The following is a 15673-nucleotide window of genomic DNA, read 5'->3' as shown; positions in this document are numbered from 1 at the left end:
TATCACCCATTGTTGAGGCTATACACAAATATACGCGTACTATCCACGCTTCGTGTTTTTAGAAGATACACACACACACACACACACACACACGAACACACACACACGCACCCACACACGAGGTGCAGAGAACTACAGGTTAAACATTGAAACTACCAGAAAAATATAACACTGGAGAAATTGCATTATTTTGGAGGCATTACTGTATCAAGTGCTAATCGAATATTAGATTTAGCTGTATCGCTGTTAACCACGTGACCCAGAGGCGTAGCGACCCCTCCCGGCGCCCGGGGACAAAACTTTCCATTTGCACCTCCCCCCTCGAACTTTTCATTTGCACCCCCCCCCTCAAACTTTCCATTTGCACCTCCCCTCAAACTTTTCATTTGCACCCCCCCCCCCAACAAAGGTCGGCGCCCGGGGACATATGTCCCTCCCGCCCCCCCCCCCCTCGCTACGCCTCTGACGTGACCCTATACAAGAAATTAAACACCCTTAGTTTATGTGTCTCCCTATAATTTTAAAATTTACGATCAACACGTGTATACGATAATTCGATATTTTGGGATAAATTTTGAAAATATTAATTTATGATGTCTCCGAAATCTTACATTATAAATCTGTTTCAGTGATCAAATGTCTGGGGGTCTACGACAAAACCCCAAAAGACTCTTGCCTGACTAGGACAAATGCCGGAATGGGATAAATTCCCGAATCGACACTTTCCCGAATGGTACAAATTCCCGAAAGCCACTTGCCCCAGGTCCACAAAAATGATGATGATAATAATTATGATGATGGTGATGATGATGATGATGATGATGATGACGACGATAATGATGATGATGATGATGATGAAAATGAGGATGCTGATGATAATGATGATAATTATGACGATGATGATGAGGATGATGATGCTGATGATAATGATGATAATTATGATGATGATGATGATAATGATGATGATAATGATGATGAGGATGATGATGGTGAGGATAATGATGATGGTGATGCTGATGATAATGGTGATGATGATGTTGATGATGCTGATAATGATGATGGTGATGATGATGATGATGATGATGATGCTTTACAAATCAAAGTACAGAAAAGAATTGTTTTCTCGTGTTAAAGTTTTTTTGCCTTCCATCCTGGTGACGTCAATCTCACGATGGCGTCCACCAGCAGTATACCCCACCCCCGGGCACTCACCCCCCCCCCCCCCCCCCACCCTCCCCATTCACAACCTGCTCCGACGGCAGCGACATGAAGTACGTCTGACCTATCCACCATCCTATTGTTTACACAACAACCACCGCGTGTGTTATTATCATGCTCCAATCGACTGTTTTCCTCAGTCGTATTTTGTACGGGCTAATGTCAAACAGATCAATAGAGAAATATGCGTATCACATTCATCGCAAAGCGATGGATGTTGATTTTTTCCAGTAGTATTGAAGTTGGTTACAATGTTTATCATAGTTGTCAGGCATATTCTTGGTGACTTTTTGTGACCGTGTTGTCTTTTCAATTTTTTAAAAATCCCGTGGAAAATAGAATATTACTGTATCTAATGGCGACGTAAAAGAATACATTTATGTATGTAAATATAAGACTTACCGTGCTCTGAGTATAAGGGAACACTAACAAACATAAGGACACATTCAGTTACAGATGGGGACAATGTATTCCTAAGACTAGGAACATTATCTATCTCAGGTGGGAACATTATCTATCTCAGGTGGGGACATTATCTACCTAAGGTAGGGACATTATCTACCTCAGGTGGGGACATTATCTACCTAAGGTAGGGACATTATCTACATCAGGTGGGGACATTATCTACATCAGATGGGGACGTTATCTATCTCAGGTTGGGACATTATCTACATCAGGTGGGGACATTATCTACTTCAGGTGGGAACATTATCTACTTCAGGTGGGGACATTATCTGCATCAGGTGGGGACATTATCTATCTCAGGTGGGGACATTATCTACCTCAGGTGGGGATATTATCTACCTCAGGTGGGGACATTATCTACCTCAGGTGTGGGACATTATCTACTTCAGGTGAGGACATTATCTACATCAGGCGGGGATATTACCTACTTCAGGTTTGGTTATTATCTACCTCAGGTAGGCACATTATCTACCTAAGATGGAGACATTATCTATTTCAGGTGGGGACATTATCTATTTTAGCTGGGGACATTATCTACCTAAGATGGGGTATTATCTACTTCTGGTGGGGACATTATCTACCTAAGGTAGGGACATTATCTCAGATAGTGACCTTGTCTTGCTCATATACGAAAATCGTCTTATCCCAGATTGAGGAACTACATACATTTTTAAAATTAAAAAAAAAAAACATGACTAGAGGGTAAGTGATTTTACAGCTTACATCAGATTGTCACATCGCTAGAATCATTGGATTAGTTTGTGATAAACTTGGGGTGGTACATACGATTATATTACCAATATGTTATTGTAGATGGATAACAACCGGTGTACTGTATATATAGTTATTTAAAATATCGATTTATTTTCAGACGATAATGTTAGTAGTGTTCTTCGGCGCGGTAGGAAAACATATGTTGCATGTTCATATCAACCACATGCCACATTATATTCCTTTGTGCTACAGTGATAGGAGATATATTTTCATTAACATGATGGAAATAATTCAGTTAAAAGATTACTTTGTTCATGTCTTTTTTTTCCTTTACACCTGTGTCGTTTGGTTGCTAGCCCGAAAGTTTGGAATGTAGGACGTTCCTGAGTTCACCCAGCTCTTACGGGTACCTAATTTACTTAGGGGAAAGTAAAGTGAGCTAGGCATAGTGCTGACCACACTGTCCCTTCATATGCCGATGTAAAAAAAAACACATCTAAACTCTACTTCATCTGTTCAAGGGATCGCCAGATCTAAAGAGAGACTAATTTCACCTGAGTATATACGGCCTACAGGGTTATGCAGTCAGGGGAATGTGTTTCTTGGACGTCCGTAAACAACTCGACTTAATTGTGACTATATGCGAGGAGTGGGGCATTAAGAAAGTGTGACTTCACATTTTTACAAATTTAAAACGTAAGTAATAGATTGTAGTAGGATACTCTCATTTTTGTTTTAAATGATCAATTTACCGAATCTTTACCAAGCTCCATTACTATTTGATTTTTAAATCACTTATGTAAAAAAAAAAATCAATCGTTTGGGTGGGTGGTTTCAACGAAAGTGTGACGTTATTTTATAGAAAGTCTGCTGTTGTGGCGTTAATTTGATAATTTAGATGGGGTTAAAATTAATGTGGAGTGGGGATGGGGGCGATGCTCCCGATCAACATTCCCCCCCCCCCCCCAGTCCCCAGTAGCTATACAAATGTAAATTTAGAAATTCGAAAAACTAAGAAACAAACTTTCTATAAAATAGCATATGAATTACAAAATGTGTTAACTTTTGTTAGGCCTTCCTTTTCCACGACGTATTTCTAATATATGATGATTCGATTTACTAGTTAAGTGAAATTATTTATAAATTATAAATCACACGTGACCCGGGTGGGGGGTGAGAGAAGTTTACATTGACGCGGTCTATTAGGAGTAGTTAGGAGCCTAAATTGTAACTACGAGCCGACCCGCGGGGTATCATACGACGCTATTTTGTTGTTTTATTTTCTACTTTTCAGTAATTCATATTTTTTTAATTCTACAGTACCAATGCTGCCACTAAAAATATTAGCTTTAAAACACTATCAGTAGGTCGTTAAGGACGATAACCCCCACCCCACCCTCCTTTTCACAACCCCTACCCTACCCCCCCCCCCCCCCCGTGAAAGCAGCCTCCTCTTAGTTACCTTCCCTAAGTTTAAAATCGCTTCAAACTAAATTATCTGCCCCTAGTAGCCGTCACTAAACCCGGCTCTACGATTGTAAACATTTAGTGTGAACCACAGCTCACCAGACCATGTAGGGGTGGGGGTGGTAGGGAGCGCGCTTACAGCTTGGTGCTTTCTAGCGTCTCCAAGAAGAGAATTATATATATGTTACGGTCAAAGCCCGAAGTCGGCCAATGCTAGGATTGGCCGGCCAATCCGCGCATTGGCCAATATCGCCTCCCATAGGTCGGCCAAAGTCCGAAACTTTGCTTCATTTCGGCCTTTGGCCGGCCAATCCGCAGACTGGCCATTGTGGACCGGCCAAAGTCTGAAATAGCTCTTGATTTCGGCCTTTGGCCGGCCAGTCCCGGCCAGTCCGCGGACTGGCCATGGTGGACCGGCCAAAGTCTTAATTAGAAGATCATGAGCAGATTTTGGTTTTTTTATGCCGGTAGGATCATGAAATTAAGTCTTTATTGATTATTAATTAAAGTAAATGACAGAAACATTCAAATTTTTTATTGTACTATAGTCTCAATCAATCAATATTATCATTTGTTACAACAAGTTGAACTTTTATGGCATTTAGAATTACATAGCAGCTTGTTATTTTTACACTTGCAGCGATTTGTTGTGCACTTAGTTGTGCAATTGCAGTGAGTGTAGCCTTGGCCCCCAGTCAATGATTGTGAAGATGCGATGAAGATGCGATGGTTCGTAGTGATTTTTCCTCAGTGCCAACTGACGACAATAAGAGCAGTTTTTCGTGAAGAATTGAAAACTCACTTCTAGCATACAGTTGTTTTAGAACACCATGTTCGGTTCCTAATTTGTAGAAACCGCCCTCGACGCTCATGACAACTGCAATCACGCTTCGGGGATCACCGCGACCTCTGTCAACATCTGGAACACGGATGCATACATTGTCACCCACTTGACCGTCTTTAAATTTTGTATTTGATGTTTTAAGCATCTTAGCACCTTGATTTTGCAAGCCAGTATGAGCTGCCGAGCTGTGTTCCATGATGTCTTGTTTGTTGTGACACAATCTGCAGGTAATGTTCCCTCCGTCTCCTTCGTCTGCTTCATTGGGTACTCCACAAATAGCATGGACATCTTTGCCACAGGATCCACAAGAATGAGCTGCACTACAATGTTTTTCACAAACTATACAGAATCTGTTGGCCACATTATTGTCACGCAACTGATCTGGACGTTCCGCCACGGCAGTAGATGTGTGAGCTGAGGATGTAGTTGCATTTATGGCAACCTCCATTTCTTGTTCAATGTTCTCAAGATCTTCCTCAGTAGCTATTTTATTGAGAGCCTCTCTTGGTAGATTTGAAGTGCTAAGTCCCACTTTTGCTTTGCATCCAAACAAGGCTTCGTATGGTGATTGTTGGATTCCTTTATGAAAAGAACGATTTTTCATAAATTGAATGAATTTGAGACTCTCAGCCCAATGAGCTGATTCATTTGTTTGCATCCATGTCATCATCATGTTTTGAACATCTAGGAACGCGGAAAAGTCTTTTGAACGTTCCGTCTTGTTGCACGTGGTCGGTGACGCCGACTGTCTTTGATTTTGTTCTTTGATGATTGTCTCACCTCGTCATCATGGAGGAGGCTGTCACATACAGTTGTAGCCCATATATGGAAACTAACATGGATTTACATTTTTTTCTTTTGACAGCCATTTGCTATGTCTGTCTCTTGGTCTGACGGCTCTTTTGGTCCATGTCGCCTTGCATATAGAATGCTATACAAACAAGAGCTAAACAATACGTTACTCACAATGAAACCGCACCCAGAATAATTAAAACGCGATCACAACTTAGTCTAGATACAACATTGGCCAGGACATCCCGGCCAATGCGCGCATTGGCCGGCCAATGTACAAAATACGCTGTCAAGTTTAAGTACTTCGGACTTTGGCCAGTACGTCCCGGCCAGTGCGCGCATTGGCCGGCCAATGTACGAAATACGATCTTAGTTCTAACTTCTTCGGGCTTTGGCCAAGAGAGCCGGCCAATCCGCGCATTGGCCGGCCAATCTGGGGTTTGGCCGCACTTCGGGCTTTGACCGTAACATATATATAGATAGACACGGTAATGCCTCTATTTGGAGCTCGTGTAGGAAGCTATTTTTAGATTCGCTCCTGTTATCGTTTGAAAACTTAACCTGTCCATGACCTTGATCACGTGACGACTGAAAACTAAATTATATTTACATACAAAAAGTTGTTCATGTTATAGAACAGGCAGTGAGACACTTCCCATTATTGAACATTATTATAAATCTTTCATTTTTAAACTATTGACCGTCGAAATGTAACAGTGATATGTGACCTCACTTTTGAAGATTAATGACTTTGTTTTTAGCTAATCTTCCCCCATGACTCAATCTCCACACCTCAAACAATCAATCCCACCACACCCCAACCGCTACCGTTTCGTTGTTTGCCAATAAGATTATCGTTCATAAATTCAAATTCCGACCCGCATTGCCAATAAGATTATGGTTCATAAATTCAATCACGCTTTGCCTGTAAGATTATTCTTCAAGTGAAACTTTCTGAATTGTTTAGAGTAGCCTCCTTGTTGTAAATGAGCAACAAATTTCATCGTGGATTGTTGTAACTTAACGCCTACACAGATGATTCTTCTTCTTCGTCTTTTTTAAACACCTAGTTGAGCTTATGCCATTTACAATAAACTTCCATTCATTTCTATGCTTCTCTATTTTTTCCATATCTTTCCAAAGCTTTCCAATAATTTTCATGTCTTTTTCAATTTCTCAGAGTAAGGTTAATTAGGTCTCTTTTCCAACATTACAATTAAGAACCTAAACAAATTTCAAACATTTACTTATAATAAACAAAACGGCTGGGGGATTTTTTTTATAAACGTTATAGATTTTAAGTTGTGGCTTAAGACGTTAGAATTACGTTTCTGGTAGGGAGTGGTACGTCTAATCCAAGGTATGTTTTTTTTTTTAAATATGAAAAAACATAGATCAATAATACTTTTTGGAAAATCTTAAATACTCAAATCAACAAAATGTTTTACAGTGCTACGTTATACTGAGCCTCTCATCATTGTAAAATCTAACTTTGTAGTTTACTAGGTTATTGTCTAAAAGCTAAGTAGCAGAGTGAACTTAATTTCTCATTAAGTTTTCCATTTTCACATCTACGGTTGCCCTCCTTCAGTAAATATTCCATCACGGAACACTCTTCTAGAAAACCAATTAACGCTATCTCAGCGGAGATTAAATAATTCATTATGTAATTAAAGTAACGGTGGCTTTTCTTAAAGATGCAATTCCCAACTCCTCTAGAAATGTTACAATCCTCACTGCTTGAGAATAAAACACTACATCTTAAATTTAGAGCTTCTTGCTTCTGAAAAAAGCAATGTGGAGTGTACACATAGGAAGGTTTATGCTAATACACAATTCAAGTTATAAACTCTTATCTACATGTTTACTTAACTAGCTGGTTATGTTATAATCAGTTGCAGAATATGCAGCTTTTTACTATAGTAAAAGGAAAAATTAATTTATGTATAAAATTTATTTTTTATTTTTTATTTTTATGAGTGGGTGGTGATGTGATGTTGATTTTACGGCTAGTCTAGGTCATGTCATGGGTTATAAGCAAAATGTTAATTTCAGGAATTGTGAAACCTCGTATGTGGTATTACACGCTAGGAGGTAACACAGCTGGTAAAGGATTGTAACCTGAGTGGTGACGGCTTGCTTAAAGGTTACCCCAGGAGGGGTGAAACAACAGGTAAATTGTAAGGTGAAAATAGTGACAACTCATGTAATTAAGTCTTACCAAAACAGAGGTAATACCTCATGTCGTAATAGGCTACCAAGGATGGGTGACTCCCTGGATAATAGGCTACCAAAAGTGGTGTGACATAACTGGTAAATTAGATGTACGGCAAAAATGGTGACACCGACATTACTAAAAACTTACCTAATATGGGTGCCACATATTAAACATTACGACAAACGGGTGACACCATAGGTGAAATCTAGATAGCTGACTGACCACCATATACATTGCCCTAATACCCCTTGCCGTGGTAACTATTAATAATGATTAAACACATATCAAATGTAATAAATTACCAGCGTGAGCTAAAGGCTATGCATAGCCATCACCTCCTTAACAGGATCTTGTTTAGCTATCTTCATATACTCAGGGATTGTATATAAGGTTCCATGACAAATGATCTCAAGACAAATAATCTCAGACACAATATCCGAGACAAAATATCTCACGGACAAATGATCTCTTTAAGGACAAATGATCTAGGGACAAATGATCTCAAAGACAATGATCTTTTGTCCATGGTTTCATTTGTCCTGATATATTTTGTCTGAGATCTTTTGTCCCTGAGATCATTTGTCCTGTCACCATATTTAAAGACAAGTCATGCATCTACGAAGTCATATATAACTGACCACTGACCCCCTAATTTAGACACAACTTGTCAGTCAATTACGAAGTCAGATTCAATGACAGCTCAACTACAAGTCAACTACAAAAAGTCACCAAGTCAAGTTTAACAAATATCGTAATGGAATCTACGTCATAATAGTGCCCAGCATTAAATATGCAGAGGTTGTCTCCCAGTAGATCAATACCTCGGTCTTTTGGTACATTGAAAACATTCGGCAGTCAAATCTACCGGAGTACTTGTTGAGGTCGAAAATGTTTGCCGTCTTGTTACAAAAAAGATAGTTTGTTATTTGTTGTCAGTCTCGAATTTTGTTACATATATTTTACTTTTATTTCCTCGTCCGTAAATGTAATGTTAAACAGGAATTTCTCCAACACGATTGAGATAACTTGTTATGTACTGTATAGTGAGTTGACTCCGACTTCCGCCTCTATCTGTGTGTTGTTTCATAGCCTTTTTCCACCCAAAAACAATTTGCAAGGTAGAAGTTGTTTGATTTGAGAGTTGTCTCTCCTAGAAGGGTTACTGTCCGTAGCTAATAAACCTCATCTGCCCTGGGATGATAGGAGCTAGGAATCGTACTTTCTCCGGACCGACCAACCCCGCAGTACAGAGGCGTAGCGAGGGGGGGGGGCGGGGGGGGGGGTGTGGACCGCACCGGGTGACACCATTTAGGGGGGTGACACCAAGGCAAAAAATAGCAAAAAAAAACTTGAAGGGGGTGCAAAAATCGAAAGTTTGAAAGTTTGTCCCCGGGAAGGGTCGCTACGCGTCTGGGGGGGGGGGGGGGGGGAGGGGCGGTAACACCATTAAGTGCCGCACCGGGTGACACCCGACCTCGCTACGCCACTGCCGCCGTACCCAATTTTTTTCACTTTAACTGTGTGCAATGGTAACAATACTTTCAGCATGGTTTAGTAGATGTTTAGCCTTAAGTTAATGTTATCAATCAAACTGTTTAGCCAATCTTTACCGTGTAACCATCATTTGTCGTTCTGCCGTTATAACTTTAGGGATAAGTGCCTAGAACATGTTCCGTTACAACTTTAGGGATAAGTGCCTAGAACATGTTCCGTTATAACTTTAGGGATAAGTGCCTAGAACATGTTTCGTTATAACTTTAGGGATAAGTGCCTAGAACATGTGCCGTTATAACTTTAGGGATAAGTGCCTAGAACATGTTCCGTTATAACTTTAGGGATAAGTGCCTAGAACATGTTCCGTTATAACTTTAGGGATAAGTGCCTAGAACATGTTTCGTTATAACTTTAGGGATAAGTCCCCAGAACATGTTCCGTTATAACTTTAGGGATAAGTGCCTAGAACATGTTTCGTTATAACTTTAGGGATAAGTGCCTAGGACATGTTCCGTTACAACTTTAGGGATACGTGCCCAGAACATGTTTCGTTATAACTTTAGGGATAAGTGCCTAGAACATGCTCTATTACGTTATAAGGATAAGTGCCTAAAGCATGTAACATCAAGAATTTAAGAATAAGTGCAAGTTCGCATTCGACTTTTTAAAAAAAAGGCTATAACACGCTGCGTCAAGTATAAATAGAAAAGTGGTTTGAACATAAAATATTAGCTTCGCCGCGTGCAGTCATTTATCAAAGATGTAATTAATTAGCGGCAACAGATGCTGGATATTAGCCTACATAGGCGGGACCCTCCATGGATGGGCAGTTTTTTAAGCTCAGCAAGAAATACAACAAATGTTTTAAAATGTGTTGTATTATCTTATTTAATGCATGTCCGTTGTCTTTGACCACCCGGCAAGTCTAAATCAAACAGTGCTACTATTTCAGATGCTGTGAACTACTTTTTTTGTTTTTTAGAATTCCTCCTTAAAATAACGTCACGTATATGGGTGTAGGATGTTTGGGCTATATTTTTTGTGACGATGTGTCACAAAAACAAGTTAATTAAAAAGTCTAGTGACATTTAAGCGCAATTTCCTTATGTTATCTAAAAATAGCTCTGTCGTAGCGTAAATCAAGAGCAGGGTTAGTAAAACCATTAGTTAGTTATTAAAACGTTTTTTATTAATTTTTTTTCAGTATTTTACATGTTTTATTTACAATAGAGTTACATGACTAAAAACCATTGCGCGCCTAGCTACCGAACGTGATGTCGCAGCCATTGAACGTGATGGCCATGGCGCAGCTATTGAACGTGATGACGCGTGTGGTGTGGTTGGATAAAAATGCCTACTAATTCTTTCCAAATTTTAATTAATTCAAAAAAGTTTTTGTGACCGAACGAAAGGATATTTTTGAAAACCTTCTTCGGCAATATTGTTTTAAATTATGGCAGTAATCTATTGTTACATGTTTCAAGTCGCTAAGTGGTCTGGTTGCCGAGATATGGGCCAAAAACTGCATTTTTTCGAGGCTTTTTGGCTTTTCCGGGAAATCCATGAAAGAAACCCGGAATTTTTTTGGCCTATGTTCATCCGCGTAACTTGCTTAACATAATTGCTTTTGGAACTAGTCCTCGATATTGCTTCGTTGAGGAGGAGATACGACTTAAAGCTGCGGACACACATCCATCCATTCATTCACTCATTCATACATTCATACATCCAGAAATGACGGGTTAATAAACGCAATTCTCCAGAATGGAAATTGCGCTAAAAAGAGGAAATGTTCAAGGGAATGTGACAATGTTTATATGTCGCATGTTATAAAGAAGAATAATTATACTAATTTACGCCATTTTAATTGATTCCGAGATTAAAACAAGAATAAAAATAATTATTTAAAAAACCACAAACCACAACGATGAGGCAGTTGGAAAATGACAGGTGTATGCACAAAGCACAGGTTGAAATACATAACAATCTAACAATCTCCAAAATACACCTTGTATTTTCATGACATTTCTGTTTAAACTTTGCGTCAGCAAAACGCAACATTCTGAGTACTTGTCGAATGTCTGTCGCAAGTTAGTTATTCGTTCGTCCACGGCCACTCCTATCCCCATAATGGCCCCCACCACTTCCACTGCGGCACCATCAAATCAATAACGCTGATCCAAACGACTCAAGACAGACCGTCAATGTCCATTGTCGCGTTCAGTTATCCTTTTTTTTAAAAAAAAAAAACGGTCTAAAAAACAAGGTCGATCGGGGACTTCAGAGAGGTGCGCGCTCTAAAAGCCGATTGGTTTTCTGGCTCCTATCGTGTCGGTCACCCCCAAGTTCCGTGATGGAGTAACGACGAAAGTGCTTACCGCGGAGATGACTCGATGCTTTAACAGTTGGCGGTCGGCGAATTTATTACATTACCGCACGCAATATCCCACCAATTGGAGGGGTTCTCACGCCTTTCTGTGACGCGGGGTTTTATTTTTTTTTTTTTACTTGAGCGTGAGGACCCATGACGTGGAACAATTTGTATTAGTAACTCGGCGCTTATGAGGATATATAGTAGATAGAAGTGGGGGAGGTGGGGGGAGTTAACATGATAAGCATGAGTTATGAAGGTACTGGGGTGCTAGACATAGGTAGTACTTGAATTGACAGCCATAGCTAGAATGTAAATACACAGACAAAAGTAGCAACATCGGAAGTTGTCGAAGGTAGCACTTGTATTGACAGCCATTTAGCTAGAATCTAAATACACAGACAGAAGTAGCAACATCAGAAGTTATCGAAGGTAGCACTTGTATTGACAGCCATAGCTAGAATCTAAATACACAGACAGAGGTAGCAACATCGGAAGTTATCGAAGGTAGCACTTGTATTGACAGCCATAGCTAGAATCTATATACACAGACAGAAGTAGCAACATCGGAAGTTGTCGAAGGTAGCACTTGTATTGACAGTCATAGCTAGAATCTAAATACAGAGAGGTAACAACATTGAAAACTGTTAGAAGTAGCATTTAAATTGACAGTCAGAGCTAGCATATGTGTACATAGACAGAGGTAGTAACTACATCGGTAGCTGATAGATGTAGCCACCACATCGGAAAGTGTCAGAGGTAGCACTTAAACAGACAGCTAGCAACCCCGTACATAGGTAGAGTTAGCACCTATGTAAACAGTTATAGGTAGCATCTAAAAGTACAATTCCAAGGAGCACATATATTAACTGGCTGTCAGATATAGCACAAGAATGACAGATACCCCAAGAAGTAGCATGGACATTGATAGACAGAGGTAGCAGTAAGCTGCAATCAAGAAAAGTTGCTGCTAGACTGACATATAGAGGTAGCCCTAATGTCAATACATTCACATCATGCGGCTCATGTAAAACTACAACTCTACTTCTAAAATCTGCGGTTCTCTTTATGCTAATATTGTATAAGCAGTAAAGTTTTAATGATATATTTTATACCTCCTGTATAAATCAAAACAAAACAATAAACCTATAACTAGCACATGACTTTACGCTGTCGGATAAAATTAATGTTTTAACTTCCGTCCAAAAAGTATGGCGAGAATGAGATCATCATAATTAAAAAGAAAAAAAAAGGAAGAAAATTGAAATTCTGTTTGTTTAGTTAATCGAATTTTCTAGGATATTTTGTACTTTAATTAGAGCAAGCGACGCGAGGCAGAATTCGATTAATGCATGACGCAATATATATAAAAAAAACAACAAATAAGCTGTTTCTTTAGAAGAAAAAAAACTTTAAAATACGATTGCAAGATGTGTTTAAAAGGAAATTCTTTATTTTCTCTTTCTTAACGTCTGAAGAATCTGAAAGAAATTTAAAAATCGGGAGGAAATTTCGTATTTAATAAAAGATGAACTGTAAATGTCAGATCTCTTCAACATAACATGTTACATTTTGTCTCATCTGGCGGGTTATTTCATGTGGTCCATACCGTGGCTCATAGCATATGGCTCAAAACATATGGAGCATACCTCTACATGTGGCTCATACCATGTGGCTCATAATGTACCAGTCATACCATGTGGCTCAAACAATGCAGCTCATCATATGGGGCTTATGTCATTTGGCTCATACAATGTGGCTCAAAACATGGCAATCATAGCATGTGGCTCATACTATATGGCTCATACTAAATGGCTCATACCATGCGGCTCAAGTAGTATGAGTCGATTTCTTCAGCTCTGTTAGACAGTCTCGACAGACGGAGAGAAAAACGTGAAGTTGTAGCTATTGTTTTTTTTTTAAGTACACGTTTCATGTTTTCTTGTTGCGTCTCTTTGTTACCGCCCCTGTTTATTATCTCCCCTGTTTGTTATCGTGCATGTTGCGTATTGCGTATGTTTGTAATCATGCCTGATTGTTACCTTGTATTTTAACATACCGGTTTGTTATCGCGCTGTTTGTTATCGCGACTGTTTATTATCGCGACTGTTTATGATCGTGTATTACGTCTGTTTATAAACGCGCCAGATATATATTGTATCGTACCTGTTTGCCACCATGCTTGTTTGTTATCTTGCTAGTTTTAGATCACAACTGTTAGTTACCGCGTCTGTTTGTTATCGTTGCTGATTTTTATCGCACATGTTTGTTATCATGCTCTTTGTTATCGCCCCTGTTCGCTAGACTTATCAAACCTGTGCTACTGATCGATGACTTAACACACAACAATTAAAACCAAAACATATTTATGGTTGGTATTAGACTTATGAACAGGTGAATGTTGTGTTCTTTTGTGTACTATGTTACAGCGTTTAAAGACAGTGCTTTTTTGTGACAATACGCACGGGTACGGCGTAAAAATAAAGTTCCCTTTTCAAACCTGACGGTCTATGGGGCAAGTGAAGTAGAGTTCACTTGTTTCTGTGATCTCGGCATATGAAGAGATAGTATGGTCAGCACTATGCCCAGCCGCCTTTACTTTCCCTAACGTGAGTTAGGTACCAATCAGAGTTGGGTGGACTCAGGGACGGTATACTGACTTGAACCCAGATTCGAACTCGAGACATACGGGTTAGCATTCCAGCTAACGGCGTACCGGCACCTTTTTCAATGTGTTGAAAAATTATTACTTTTCTTGTATTTGAACGTTTATTATTGCATCAAGGTGTTAACTAGTAGTTACAAGTTAGGCAATCCATCACTGAGTACCGCACCTATTCTTTTACACACAAAAAATCACTGTTAAAACGTATTGTACACAGCCATTACAAAGAAAAATACACTTAGTTCTAGAAAGGTGTTTAATTATTTACGTCGGTGTTTAAATATTCCAGGAAATCAATATCCAATTTTATTTTTTTAAATATAGTTGGAGTCGTGTCTGATTTTTCTACTATTAAAAAAAACAACAACAACCAAAGGTAAAAAATAAACATCAAAGATGATTATGGTAAACATGTTCTTCTTACCTGTGTGCACATTAACCACTAAGACATCAATGTTTAACTGTTTATTGGTGATGTCACTTCTCTAATGTAGCCGGCTTGTATTCAATATCCATCTTTAATCATCTCCAACCTCGTTATCCACCCTTCCAGTTCTGGTGTAATAAAAAAAAAACCACACAATTTTTTTTATCTTTCCCCACTCCGTCCCTAACTGTTGTCCCCTCTCTCTATCACTCCCAGACCAGGCAGCCAGCACACGTTTCTGTCACCGCCCCGCCGTCCGTCCTCCCCCCCCCCCCCACGCGCTTGTCGCACGGTCATTCCTGTCGCGTGTGGCGCGGCGTGTTGTACATTGAAACGCGACCATAGCATGGAAAAGCTGCATACTGCAGTTTTACTTTGTAATTGATTAAATTGACTTGTTAATTTTTGTTTTCACTTTTATGCACCAACTTCAAATGTTTTTTTTTAACGATTCTATTACAAAATAAATAAATATGATGCCTACTGAAACAGTGTTTCTTGCAGACTTTTTTTTCTCCGGAGGGGGGGGGGGGGGGAAGGGGCACTTGATATTTTCCACGGGGGGGGGGGGGAGGGAGGCGGACACTGATGAAAGTATATGTTTTCTATATAAATTCTTTTTCGTTCGTGGTTGGGGTGGGGGGGGGTAGAATCTTTGTATAAAAAAAGAAAGGGGTAGGTTCTAAATATTTGTAGTGTAAAAATTGAGATCAGGAGTCTAAATTAAGTAACAACACACTAACGATGAAGAGAGAAATAAAATGTTTGTGCATCTATCTTGCATACTTTAAGAAAAAAAATTAATGAAAAACCTGTTCATTAACGAGAAATTTATGCTAGTTTTTCGAGAAACCATCAAAACCAGTAAATCTAGCGGGTGAAAGAAGCAGGTTGGGAGGGGGGGCATCTGTGTCGGCTAGGTTAGGGTGACTTCATTTATGGGAGACCTATATTTTTTAAATAAGGAATCGTCTATCTAGCATTTATTCTACACACAA

The 15673-nt window shown here is 39.4% G+C and overlaps 1 protein-coding gene across 1 annotated transcript in view; it reads right to left on the bottom strand.

Moving 5' to 3' along the window:
* LOC131944893 (major facilitator superfamily domain-containing protein 4A-like) overlaps positions 1-14862 on the bottom strand; it is a 28105-nt gene extending 13243 nt beyond the window's left edge. Inside the window, exon 1 of the mRNA XM_059305770.1 lies at positions 14673-14862. The gene's annotated coding sequence lies outside the window, so the exon portion shown is untranslated. The remainder of the gene's footprint in view (positions 1-14672) is intronic.
* Positions 14863-15673: the final 811 nt, after the last annotated feature.

Source organism: Physella acuta, unplaced genomic scaffold (assembly GCF_028476545.2).
Source record: "Physella acuta isolate Inbredline_101_S28 unplaced genomic scaffold, ASM2847654v3 ptg000512l, whole genome shotgun sequence".
Classification (NCBI taxonomy): Eukaryota; Metazoa; Mollusca; class Gastropoda; family Physidae; genus Physella; species Physella acuta.
Note: the sequence above shows the minus strand (reverse complement) of the source record. Positions and strands in the feature narration are given on the sequence as shown.